Raw genomic sequence first — 12,780 nt, 5'->3', positions numbered from 1 at the left:
AAGTTTTTTCTCATTAGTCTTCCAGAAACCAAAGTAAACGGAAATAGATGGGCCAATCCAAAGCCTAAGTCCAACAGTGAATGTTGGTGGGACCTGTTTATTCTTTGTAAATTCATCTTCCCTTCAATAGAATTATTTTATATAAAAATTTAATTAACATAAGCAATGAAATATCTAGTATATCACAGGCAGTGAGCAATGGCCCAGATGTACTGAAATTTAGTCTGAAGTATGAGAAAAATAAGACATGCCTCACGGACACAGACACAGGCACAGACACACAGACACACAGACACACACAATCAGAGATGATGGGTCTGTGTTTGTTCATCCCAGATGTATAGTATGCTAGCTTTGTGGCCTTGGGCCAGTTGATTACCTATGAGCCTGATTTTCATTTGTAAAGTATGGATAATCCCTACTTCGAAGTGTTGATATGAGGATTAGAGATAATATATGTAAAGTATTAAAATACAGTGGGCAGCCATAAATGGAAACTATTATTATTATATTATTGGGGCTTGATAAAGGTTTGGTGATTGAATAATAGGTAACTAGCTGACCTCTAAATTCCACAACAACTCTAAAATTATGATACTAAAAATGGAATTAAAAGTTCATACACCAAAAGCAATGAAGAGTACTTTTAACTATTGAAATTGTGATGCAAATCTCCCATGGTTTTCAGAATAAGTAGCAATAATGAGGCTCTCAGGTTACAGCATACATACAGGCCCTGATGTACCATTAAAATGTTTATGATTAACATTTGGCATGCTAGGTGTCCACGGTTTCTGAGCACTCTGGGCTGCTGTTGCTACTTCTCTACACCTATTTTCCCCAGCTCTGCTTTGTAAAGTCCTCTGTGATGCATGTTTTACGGGTTTCTTCTGCTAGGCCTCACTTCCACCCTACACAGCTGCTATTACTCCTCCCATTTTCATAAAAAGGAAGCGGAGTGAGCTGAAGGATCTTTCCAAGGTTGCACAGAGATTGGGCTTCAACTTGGATATGAAGCCTCTGCTGTCACCCGGTCTAACTCACGCAAAGCTCTAAAACAAAGAGATTGAAGCACAAGAGATTGGATGGACTTGCGAGTCAATGCACACACAGAAAAGGAAGAACAAATGTCAGTAACATCCACTGCATTCATTATTTGACATTATGTTTGCCTCCCACCATGTCTCTTAAAACAGAAGACCTACATTTGTTGGTATTAAAAGTGCCAGAATACAACGACTTCACTTCTGGGTTATAAACCCAGAAGTATTAGTGGTTATATACCACAAAAATGAAAAACAATATCTTGAAGAGACATTTGCACGCTCAGATTTATAGCAGCATTACCACAACAGCTAAGAGGTAGAGGCAATCCAAATGTCCCTCAACAGATGAATGGATAAACAAAATGCGGTATATACACTCAAAGTATTATTCAACTTCCAAAAGGAAGGAAATCCTGCCACATGCAACTGAGGTAATGAACCTTCAACCTTGAAGTGAAGTCAGTCACAAAAGACAAACGCTGTGTGATTCCACTTCCATGAGGTATCCAAAGCAGTCGCATTTACTGAAACAGAAACGAAGCTAGAGGAGAAAAGGAGTCAGTTTAAACAGCAGTGTTTCAGAATCAGAAGACAAAAAAGTTTTGCACAGCAACATAAATATTCATACTATTAAAGTATACACATAAAAATAGAAAAATGGCAAATCCTACGTTATTGTTTTATACCACAATTTTAAAAGGAAGTGGTAGAATATATGTGTGCATCTATTCTCATGCACAGATGTGTACGCACATGTATTTAAGGATGTATGTAGGTACTATGCATGTATCTCAAATTGATCAATTATTTAAACTTTGCCAACCTCCATAAAAATAAATTGTAAAATAAACTATACAATAGACACCTGTGGGGTCAGTGGTAGTTTTTAAATGTCTGGGGAGCTGTCCTTTTCACCCACACCAGATCCCCAGCCGCACCCATGCTCCTGGGGTTCTTATTTCAGGTTCTGAGTCATTCAGCAGACAGCTGCAGCACAGTCTCGGAACCATTCGGGTTTCACGAAGCTCCTCTGCCTCACAGGAAATGAGAGCTCTTCTTCCTTTTTCCCATCCCAAAGGTGGAAAGGTCCTCAAACAGTAAAGTCCATTTCAGGAGGAATTCTGCCTGGACTTTTGATGATCATCAATTCTCCACGAGTCCCTGAAGACAGGGCTCGCTGCCGTTCCTACCTCCAACTTTCAGAGAGGCCCTGTGTAGCTGCTGTAGGAACAACTATAGAGATTGATTTCAGAATGGTTCTTTTCCCCAGCATTTCTGATCCAAGGTTTAGGTAAATGATTTCGACGTACTTTTTCTTAACTAAATTTATTAAAACTATTTTCTTTAGTAAAATTAACTGTAAATGTTAAATTCTTTCCAGGCAATTGTTACCTGATGTTTTAGCATTTTAAAAGATGGTCCTAGCTTTTTTTTTTTTTTAATAAGCGACAATAAATGGCTTTAAAAAAAACAAACAAACACAAAAAATAGGCTTGAACTAGAGCCTGGGCAGTGATTCCGATCCCTTCCTTTCCCTTTCTTTTTTTTTCTTTCTGTGCCAGTACTAGGGCTGAATTTAGTGCCTCAGTGATGTCCCTTAGCTTTTTTGCTCAAGGCTGGGATGCTCTATCACATAAGCAACACCATTTCTGGCTTTTTGGTGGTTTATTTGGAGATGAGTCTCATGGACTTTCCTACCTTGGCTGCTTCTACCTACCATTCTCAGATCTAGCCTCCTGAGTAGCTAGAATTGCAGGCATAAGCCAGCAGGGCCTGGCTATAAATGGCTATCTTATGCAGAGGCTGGAATATTCTCCATTTTCTAAACATTTATGTTTACATATACGTTTATATATATATATGTGTGTGTGTTTATACATAGTGCAAGCTACTAAAAAAAAGGCCTGACTTATCTGTTCACGAAAAGATTCCTTGTTCCCTAAATGCTTTGGTTTATCTTCATTCAGGAGAGCCAAGGGTTGGATTTCTTATTCACAATGCTTCCTCCTCATCCCACCCTCAAGTAGGCGCTTAGTTGACTGATTACAGACTCACACGGTTGGTTTTAATTCCAATTCTCCTTCTGACTTTGAACTTAAGTGGTCCAATTACTTGCCTGATCCTAGTAAATCAGTAGCGCACTAATGCTTGCCTTGATATTTCTGAAATATACAAGGTCATGTTTAGCATGGGATCGCACCATTAGAAAGCAGTTAAAAGTGGATGAACAAAATTAAGTATATCTGCCTGTTCCAAGACTTAGAATATTACTATGATTCTAGAGACACTATGTGCCATGACTAAATGTATATTGTATTTGGAGGGAAAAAAATCCTCTAATGTTCTAAGACTTCCTGGCTTTAGCCAAAAGATCCTAGAAAGACTAACCCACTCAAATATACAGACTTGAAGTCTTTCCAAGCTAGATACAGCTGAAGACACAAAGAATCCTTAAGCCATAATGAAGCTAAGAGAAGAAGGTTAAAAACAAAAAGAAAGGAAAAACTTTAGTCAATTCTGTGGGATTGAACTGATATCTCTAGGTCATAAATCAGATGGTTTTACAGAAAGCCTACAGGAAGAGGAGGAAGGAGGTAAAAAACAAGTAATTCATTCACGCACACATGCACGCACACACACACATCAAATGAGATGCTACACAACTACATTAGCATTGATGGTGTTATCAGGAAAAAAATTAACTGCTTTATATCTGCGTCATTAGAAATAGTGTAAACTTTTGGAAACTAGCGGGAGGAAGGAAGGAAATATTTTAAACTCGTCATGATTTGCAGACAAATCAATTGATAAAACAAAAGACAAAAAAAAGATGGCACAACTGAAATTCATGCCAAAGATTTATAAGGTTGACTAAGTAAACAGAAACGAATGGATCACCATGGAAATGCATGAATATTGAAATAAGCAAGATTTGAATAGACTAATGATATGCCTCACTTAGACTGACAGGTGTTGATAACAAACTGTGACACTCCATCTACACCAACAGCCACACTTCTAATGTGTTTATTCCTAGAAAACAGGGACTGAATTTAAAGGTTGCTTTGGTAATAGCTTATAAGCAAAATATATTTTCTAATCTTAAAGGGACTGACTCAATTTTCACCTACTTGAAAAAAATCAACAAATCAAAAAGGTTTTTTATCCATTTGTTTTCTGGTATATGTGTGTGTGTGTGTGAGTGTGTGTGTGTGTGTGTGTGTATATATATATATATATATATATATATATATATATATATATATTTACTGGAAGTCCTTCTCTTGAGCCCAACTAGTCTTTGTTCCAATAAGCCTCTCACAAAACTGAATTCTGGTCTAGCTTATCTCCACATGGAGTGCCTGAATCATGACCACCACTCATTAGAAATATAATTAAAGAGTCACAACACCAGGTCCCCACCCCCCACTACCACATACAGATGAAAACCAATAACCCTTAATCTATTTGTTACCATGGCTACCATAGGATATTTTATTTCGGTAAAACTCTAGGTATTTCGTTGGTTACTGTGGCTTGCAAATTAAAGTTGGAGACCTGTGAATTTCTATAACTGTTCTAAAAATGGGAAAGATTGAACAGAAGAAAATGTTTTTCTTAATCATGAACAAATATGGGTTATAAGATGCTCATGCACAAAAGTTATTAAAATTGCATCATCCTATAAACTAATTTAAAGGTCATTAAATTTGTACAGGGCTTAAGGGCACACATGCTAGTAATTCCCTGATCTGAAGCAAGGTGATAAATCAAAAGCACTCCAGAACAATGTATGGGACAGAGACCAGGTCTTCTGGAGGCACACGGTTCTTTCCCTAGGCTGTGTGACTAATGAACTGCCTGCACGACCAGCCCTTACGATATTCACCTGCGCTCACTGGACATATTTTTTCTGTTGAGATGAACAATCTAGAAAAGTGTTCAACCCACCCCCCCCAGTAAAAAAAATTTAAAAGTCACCTTTACAAACCTCCTTCCTTAATTAAAAAAAAAGTCAGGAATAAAATGGGCTAATTAAATCGGTTGCCATTCATCCTACACGGAAAGAATTTCTCAAATCCGTCCTTCCCAGGCTGAGTTAAGCAGTCAGACCACACGGATAGGGGAAAACACTCTGTAGTGACTAGACGCATGACTTTAAAGAGACTGAAATTAGGGTAAATACAGCTGTAACCAGGACAGATCTGTCCCTGCAAGAATAGTCCGAATCCCTGGCGTGGCTCAGCCGAAGACCGGCTTGGAAAGCCCGCAGCGGCGGAGCCTGAGCGTCCCGGGGCTGACCAGTGGAACTTTCCGGTGCAGCGGGCGGCTGGGCGTCCTCCACGTCCAGTCCCTCCGGCGGCGGCGAAGCAGTCTCGCCTAATGCTACATAAATACCTGCGTCCACGAGTCGCCCGGGGCGCGCCGTGGCGCGAGCATCGCAGGGGAGAGAGGAGACGCCGAGCGGCGTAGATGGCAGCGGCGGCGGCGGCGGCTCCTCCCGCTCATCACCCGGTCCTCGGGGACACACGCGAGAGCCACCTGACAACTGACCACCGCTTCCGCCTTCGATCCCAGAGCCCCAGGACCACAACTGGCTTCTCAGCACGCGGACCCTGGCATCCGAAACTGGCTCTCCACCGCCACCCCCTCCCGCCCCCCCACCCCTCGGTCCACACCGCTAGCCGCAGGCAGGCAGTGCGGTCCCCGCCTTTCCTGCCCCGGGAGCTGCCTGGGACCTCACCCCCGGCTCCCCGCTCCGCGCTCCGGCCCCGAGCGAGCACGCCTCTCCCCCGGGGCCCGCCCGGAGCGGACGCTGCCCAGCGCGGGCACCCGCGCACGACCGCAGATAACCCTGGCGCTCTGGGTCGGCTCCAGGCCACGGCAGACCCGGACGTTGAGTCCACCGTCGCCACCTCGTACCCCCCCCCCACCCGGCGGCGGCAACCTGGGCGCGCGTCCACACCGCCACACGACGCGAATCCGGGTCCACTACCCCACACATAAACAACCCCTCCCTCCCCACCGACACCACCCCCTCGCCCTTCGCCTCCCCCCCCCCCAAGCTCGCCGCTCCTCGCCCTCCCCAACGCGCCGGCCCCCACGAGGTGTCAAGGGAAGCGGGCAGGGGTGGGGGGGGGGAGAGAACAAGATCTCTGTTCCTTTCTCCACGGTTTCCAAGCTCTTCTACCTCGAAAGTTACTTAGGATCAAGTGAGGAAACCCAGTTCCCCCCCACCCCCCAATGTAGGGTCTGAGGATAAGACGGGGCAGATCCCCTTACCTGGCTTCCCCTGGCACCGAGGCGCGCGGCCGCCCGGGGTTCAGCCCCCCTCCACCTCCCCCCTCCGGTGCCGCCGGGGCCCCCAGCCCAGCCGGGGCCCTAGGCTGTGCAGGGGGAGGTGGCCTGAGAGGGGTGCGCTGCGCGCTGCCGGGCCCAGCCCCAGGGCTGCCCGGGCTGCAAGCACCCCCCCCATCACCGCAACGGTGCCTCCCCCCCCCCCCCCGGGCAGCCCCTTACCTACACGCTCGGGGGCAGGAAGTTTTTCTCCTTCTCCCTCCCCCCCCCCTTTTTAACCCCTGGAGCGGCGCAGGCGCAAGGGCTCCGGCATGCTGGTGAGTCCAGACGCGGGAGGCTCCAGCCGCCGCCACCGCCGCGAGAGCGGAGCCCAGCATTCCGGGCTCCAGGGCCCCGCTCCCTGAGCCGGGCCCGGCGCGAGCACCCCCAGGGCCCGGGGGCCCCGCGCCGCATCCCAGGACACCCCCCCTCCCAACCCAGCCGCGCTCGGCTCTTACCTGCGGCCGCGTCGCTCCGGCCCCGGCCCGACGCGCGCAGAGCCCGGGGTCGCGGGTGGGCGCAGGAGGGCTGATGAATAGGGGACGGCGCCGGCGGGTGGCGGGGGCGGGGGCCGCTCGCGTCCTGGCCGGGAGAAATGGATCCAGGTCCAGCTCCTCGCGTTTCTGTTCTCCGCCTTCTCTCCCTCCTCCTCCTCCTCTTCCTCCTCCTCCTCCTTCCCCTCCTTCTCCTCCTCCTCCTCCTCCTCCTCCTCGGCCGCCGCCGCCGCCTCCCGGCAGCCCAGGGAGGATGCCCGGGAGAAGGAAGTCAGTCCTTCTGCCTGTCAGCCTGTGCGGCTATGCGCGGTGCGGCGCGGTTCTCATCGAGGCGGCGGCGGCGGCGGCGGCTCCGGCAGCATCGCCCCCGCCCTCTCCCCACAGCCGCGGCGGCCGCGGGGCTGGAGCTGGCTCCGGGCTCCGGGCTCCGGGCTCCGGGCTCGGGGCTCCCGGGCGGGGGAATGGGGAAGGTTGGGGGGGGGGGAGGAGGCTGCGCTCACGCGCGGCAATCGCCGGAGCTGCGGACGGGCGCTGCGGAGCCGGAGCCGGGGCCGGGGCTGGAGCTGCGACTAGATCCGCGGTGGCGGGGACGGCGGCGGCTGCGGCGGCGCGGGGGCTGGCGCGGCCGAGGCGCGGGGACCATGCTCCCTTCTGGCTCGCTCCGCTCCGGGTACCGTCTGCTTTAGCTGCGAGGGAGGCGGGATTCGGCGCGCAGCCAGGGGCGGGCGGAGCCAATCACGGGCGCCCGAGTGGGCGGGGCGGAGGGAGGGGGAGGCGGGGCGCCCCCGGCCCAGCACGGCTCGCCGCCCCTCGCGCCCGAGGGATCCCCGGGGCCGCGGCGCGCCGGCCCGGGGCGCGGTGCCAGCGGGTGTGTCCGCCGGTCCGTCCGTCGGTCCGTCCGCCGCCTCCGTTCCCCTGCAGTGGCTCCAGGCTGGCCTGGCTCCGCCGCCGCGCACGGTGGACTGCTCGAACGCGTGGCCCTGGCTGCTGGGCCCCGCCGGCCGGGGTTTGGAGGAGGACCGCGACCCGGGCGAGCTCCGAGTCTGTTCTCCACACCTGAGGAAAGTGCTAGAAAAGTTTGTGAAAGAAAAGTCCAGCCGTCTTTCAGCTTCCGCTCTCCTTGTGACACTCCAGCCACCAGAAGGAGCCGCGGCGGTCTGTGGCTCCGGAGGACCGGGGCGGCCGGGCCGCCAGTCCTGTCCCCCGCCCGCCGCCGTCGGCCCTGGCTCCCAGCTCCTCCTCGGCGTACTGGAACTTTCCAGCTCACACCCACCCCCCTGGGGCCACTCGGGCCACACTGGCTCCTCTGCCCACACTGCCACCCTCGCTTCACCGCAGCCGGCTCTGTGTCCGCGCGGGCTTCCCTGCCCCTCCCCGCGCTCTGCCTGCTCCCCCCGGACGCCTGCAGCTCCAACCCTAACAGGAAAGTTTGGCTGGAGGCCTGTGGCCACGCTAGTGAGTTTTCCCATTTTGCCAGAACATTTCATTCTTGCATTGCGCTTCCTCCCCCTACTAACTCTCTAGGTCTTGTTTTTAATTCCCTGACCTCTCTCCTTCCTCGCCTGCCTACCTCCTCCCACCTGGCCTTTAACGTTCAGAGGAACGAGCTTTCTCCTCCCCCTTCCCTCTCGGCCTCCTTCTCCCAGACCGAAGACCCAGGCTGGTGGGCCTCCTTCTCCCACTCTCCTTTTATCCCCTTGCACCCGGGCCCCAGCACTGAGGCCTGTGGTGAGGGAATGCAGTTGGGTAGGGAGTTGCTCCCTCTGGGGCCCAAGGTGGGCCAGGGGAGGGGGGCGAAGGGGGAGAGCTTTGCCAGCTAACCCATCCCGCCCCCTCCTCTGTCTGGGCAGAGGGAGGTCTTGGTGAGTGAACCCCTTTCCTTCAGTTCCCTGTGATGTCTGATCTAGAGCTCTGCTCTCCTTGGCTGCGAATTCAGTGCAGAGGTTGTCTTCTTTAATATCTTGTAGAAAGCACAGTTACAGTGCTGTGACTGATAAATAATAAATAATAATAATCTACTGAGGGTAGCAGGATGCTGTCAGCGAAAGGGAATGAAGACCCCAGGGAAATAGCCCATTGGTGTTAGTGTAACTACATTTTCTGGAGAGAGAGAGAGAAAAAAAAAAAACAACAAAAACAGAAAGACACTGTGGAGTTTTTGTGTAAGAAGTGGGGGGGATGGTATCCTGGTCAGAGCAGAGCTCTTCAGGGAGAAATCCACCCTGGATGACAGGACGGCCAGGAAAACTGGTGAGACCTTAAGAGTGATGGAAGAGCCTCAAAGAGGGACCGGGAGGGAGTGGGGGAGGGGAAGGAGCATCACCGGAAGGTGAGCTATTGATGTGGTTTGAATACTAAATTCATGCAAAGGTGAATGAGAAGCGATGGAAGAGAGTGTAGATAGTGGAAAGGCAGGGATTATTTGGGAGTTAAAATAGATACACAGGTAACTCAATGAAAAGAGAAAGAACAAAGCCAGAGGCATGGATCAGTCCTGTAGGAAGCCATCCTTTTGAGATGATCTGCATAGATATCCCAACAATGGCTGTGTAAGAACTGCCTTCCCCTCATATTCTGAGCAGCTTCCCTGACAGCGGTAAGCTTACAGAACTGTGGCCAATGTTAGCAGGGTCTGGCTTAGGTTAAGATCTGGCCATTTGAGGCATGCAGAATGGCTGAATGAGCCTGAAATCAAAGAAGAAAATAAAGCCAGGCATTGTGGTTCATACCTGTAATCCCAGTAATTTGGGAGGTAGAGATAGCATTATGATTCCAGGCCAGCCCAGGCAAAAAGTTAGTGAGATTCTATCTCCAAGAACGAGTGGGTTGTGGTAGTGCACACCTGTAACTGAGGTAGGAGGATTAGCAGACTGTAATCTGGTAACTGGTGGAACAAGATCCTATTTGAAAAATTACTGTAGCAAAAGGGGCTAGGAGTATGTGTAGCTCAAGTGGTAGAGCACTTCCCCTAGCAAGAGAGGAGGAGGAAGAGGAAAATATACACTCCAAGAATCCTTCCTGGGCTACTTCCAGTTGCCCTGCTGACATTATCAGAGAAGGTGTGGGATTCTGTTGCAGAGGAGGACTTCCTTTGGCTGAGGGGTTGCCAAGGGTACAGGGTCTGGAATGTTGCAAAATATCCAGGTTTAGAGCTTGATATCTGCGCACCAGAGGTGTCAGCTTCTCAGGGAGAACAAGACAAGCTGTGTGAATTAGAATCACAGTAAGCCTCACCCTACCCTCTTCCCACCCTGAGTCTGGATGGAAATAGGATTTCTGATGCCTAAAACCTGGTCTTCAGTCTTCCGTGGAGTTTTGCCCACCTGGTTTGGTGTGAACACTGCTATTCATTAAAGGTCTGGTCTGGTCTATATGTGAACTTTGTTCCACTGAAGCATTGCAGTTTATTCAAGAGTACTTAGGGCTTAGTGATGTCAACCAGACCTGGGCTGAATATCTTGCTGGAGCCTGGATCTCTTCTGAGTTACTCACTACCCTACTTTGTGTTCTATGGGCTGTACACCATGGTTGGCATGCATCTCTTTGTGTACTGTATGGAGCTTGGTTGTTGCACATGGGAGCCTCTTCACCATGGTAAAAGATTTCTCTAGGAAGTCTGGTATCAGTTCTGTGGAGTGCACCCCAAAAGCCAGCCCTCCCTAACTTGAGTCCCAAACTGAGCCCTGAAATCAGAATGAATATGTACATGCCAAGATGATGGGTTATGAAAGAGTGATCTCATAGGTCGTGGAGAAGTAGACCAGCCCTCTCCAGAACCTGTGTTCCTGCTTTGAGCATAGACCATTCTTTGTGCGGTCAGGCAGACAAAGACTTTGTGCTAGAAGGCCTATCATCTGGAGGCAGCTATGTCAGCACTGCCCAGGGGTGCCACCCAGCCCCAGTGTGCCAAGACAGACTTCACCCCTTAATTTACTTAGTGGCTACTGCAGGGGAAGCATATCCAAGTGCTGCTGGATATCTTCTCAATCACAGCAACCTGTGGAACAGATATTATCAACCCCCTAGAGGGAATCCTAGGGAGGGGTGCAGCCAAGCAGTGAGCAGGTGGCAGAGCTGGAATTTGAGCCTGGTTTCTTCCAAAGCCTGTGTCCTCACCACACACAACATCTGAATGGAATGCAATGTCTTTTGTCATTTTCCCAGCACCTTCCCCTTGTGGAGGACACAGTAGAATGGATGACATTGCTTTTGCCTTTAGCAGCAGCAAGTCTTGGACCCAGAACTGAACATGGGTTTTAGAATAGAGTTACTCACATGGCAGAGGGGCAAGCATGAACACACGGGTCATTTGGAAGAGTAGAAGCCTCATTAGAACCCTCAAGTTCGACAGGACATCTGTTTCCAGGAACATAGTGAGTAGAAACAAGAGCGGCTGCCAGCCTCTGTGCTGGTTGGGGTTTTGTGTTTCTAACACAACTTGTTTTTCTAATACTATGCTCCACTAAAACCACCATTTGGCATCAAAAACATTAATAAATCCTACCCAACCCACTGTCCCTCCAGTGGTTAATCAATCCATAAAAGCCCATTAAGCACCTATAATAGGTCCAGCATTTCAGCCCCACGATGTTGATTAAAACAGGAAGAAGTCACAGCAGTTGAATTTTCACAGGGGAGGGGACACTCTGTGTTGTATCACAAAAGTACATGCCAATCACGTAAATCAGCCATTTATGGAAAATTTCTATTGAGCTCAGCCTTGCACCAGATTGTCACAAATACAAAGGTGGTATAAACTGGTTTCTACTTTGATCATTTTCACTCTGCTTATTTCTCCCTCCCCCCCCCCGCACCCTCCCCCCCACACAAAGGGGTTGAGGCAACTTGACTCTTGTTCTTGACAAAGAATAAGGTTAGGAAGGTGTTATCAAGAAATATGGGGGAAAGACGCCTGAGGGTTATGGGTCCCAGGTGTCTGGCAGCAAGAGCCAGACTGGGCAGATGCCTTTCTTGGGGAGGGGGAGGGAAGGCTTCAGAGTGAAGCTGAGGGGAAGGGAGGACTCTTTGGGAGGCTGAGGGAGTGGAGGCCACGCAAAGGCCCTGAGGTCCAGTGACTGAAGGGCTGATGAGTAAGAGACTGATTGCCATAGGGTGGTTTCTAAAACAGAACTTGTTGCTAACAGCCACTTCTTTAGGATAAAGATGAAAGTGTAACTCCTTTATCGGCCCAAAGCAGTAAAATATAAAGATTCTCTAAGATTCAGAATGAAGCCAGTGATGTCTTTTTTTGGATTCTCAATGGCAGGAATTCAGCACCTTTTTTAGTACCACTTGTTTGCAGGTGGCAGGAGTGCTAATTAGACGGATCCACGAAACAATTTTCCTGGGTGGCTCTGAGTCCCAAACTGACAGGAGACACTGTTTAGGTGTTTCAGAGAGTAGCTTCTACTTTCCTCATTGATAACGTGACTCTCCATCCCCAGAGGCTAGAGGAATGGATTTCATAGCTGCTTAGTACATATTTATTGGTTGATGAATTATTTATAATGATCAAACTTCCATTTTACTTTTCAATGTCTAAGAAAAGGCCAGTGTTTCTCTATGAGAGAGTATAAAAGTTAAGACTCAAACAATTGGTAGGATATGGTAAGGGAAATTTAATTGCGTTTTAGAAGATTCTTTCACTCACTGAAGCGTTTTGCTAAGGATAAAATTCAGGAGACTGTTAAGAAAAGATTGAATCCTGATAGTTCTTCGCATTTTTTCCCCCAGAAAGAGTTATTCTACATAGTCCAGGCTGGCCTTAAATTCCTGATCCTCCTGCCTCTACCTCCTGAGTGCTGAGATTGCAGGCATAATTTTGGCATTTTTGAAGTTTTTTTTTTGTTTTTTAATAATAAAAAGGTTAAATATTTGTCTAACGCCTGTTGTACTCCAGAATC

At 49.4% G+C, this 12,780-nt stretch overlaps 1 protein-coding gene across 5 annotated transcripts in view; it reads right to left on the bottom strand.

Annotated features, from left to right (window-relative positions):
- The window catches only part of Klhl29 (kelch like family member 29), a 293,879-nt gene extending 286,841 nt beyond the window's left edge, over positions 1-7,038 (bottom strand). For 3 of the 5 annotated variants that reach the window (XM_070025073.1, XM_070025075.1, XM_070025078.1), the window contains exon 1: positions 6,842-6,911. The gene's annotated coding sequence lies outside the window, so the exon portion shown is untranslated. Of the gene's footprint in view, positions 1-5,790; positions 5,801-6,841 lie in introns of those variants that run through there. The other 2 variants (XM_070025077.1, XM_070025080.1) reach the window with 2 other exon arrangements.
- Positions 7,039-12,780: the final 5,742 nt, after the last annotated feature.

This window comes from Dipodomys merriami, unplaced genomic scaffold, assembly GCF_024711535.1.
Source record: "Dipodomys merriami isolate MVZ:Mamm:240054 unplaced genomic scaffold, mDipMer1.0.p SCAF_17, whole genome shotgun sequence".
Classification (NCBI taxonomy): Eukaryota; Metazoa; Chordata; class Mammalia; order Rodentia; family Heteromyidae; genus Dipodomys; species Dipodomys merriami.
The sequence above is the reverse complement of the archived record's forward strand: the minus strand, read 5'-3'. Positions and strand labels throughout refer to the sequence as shown.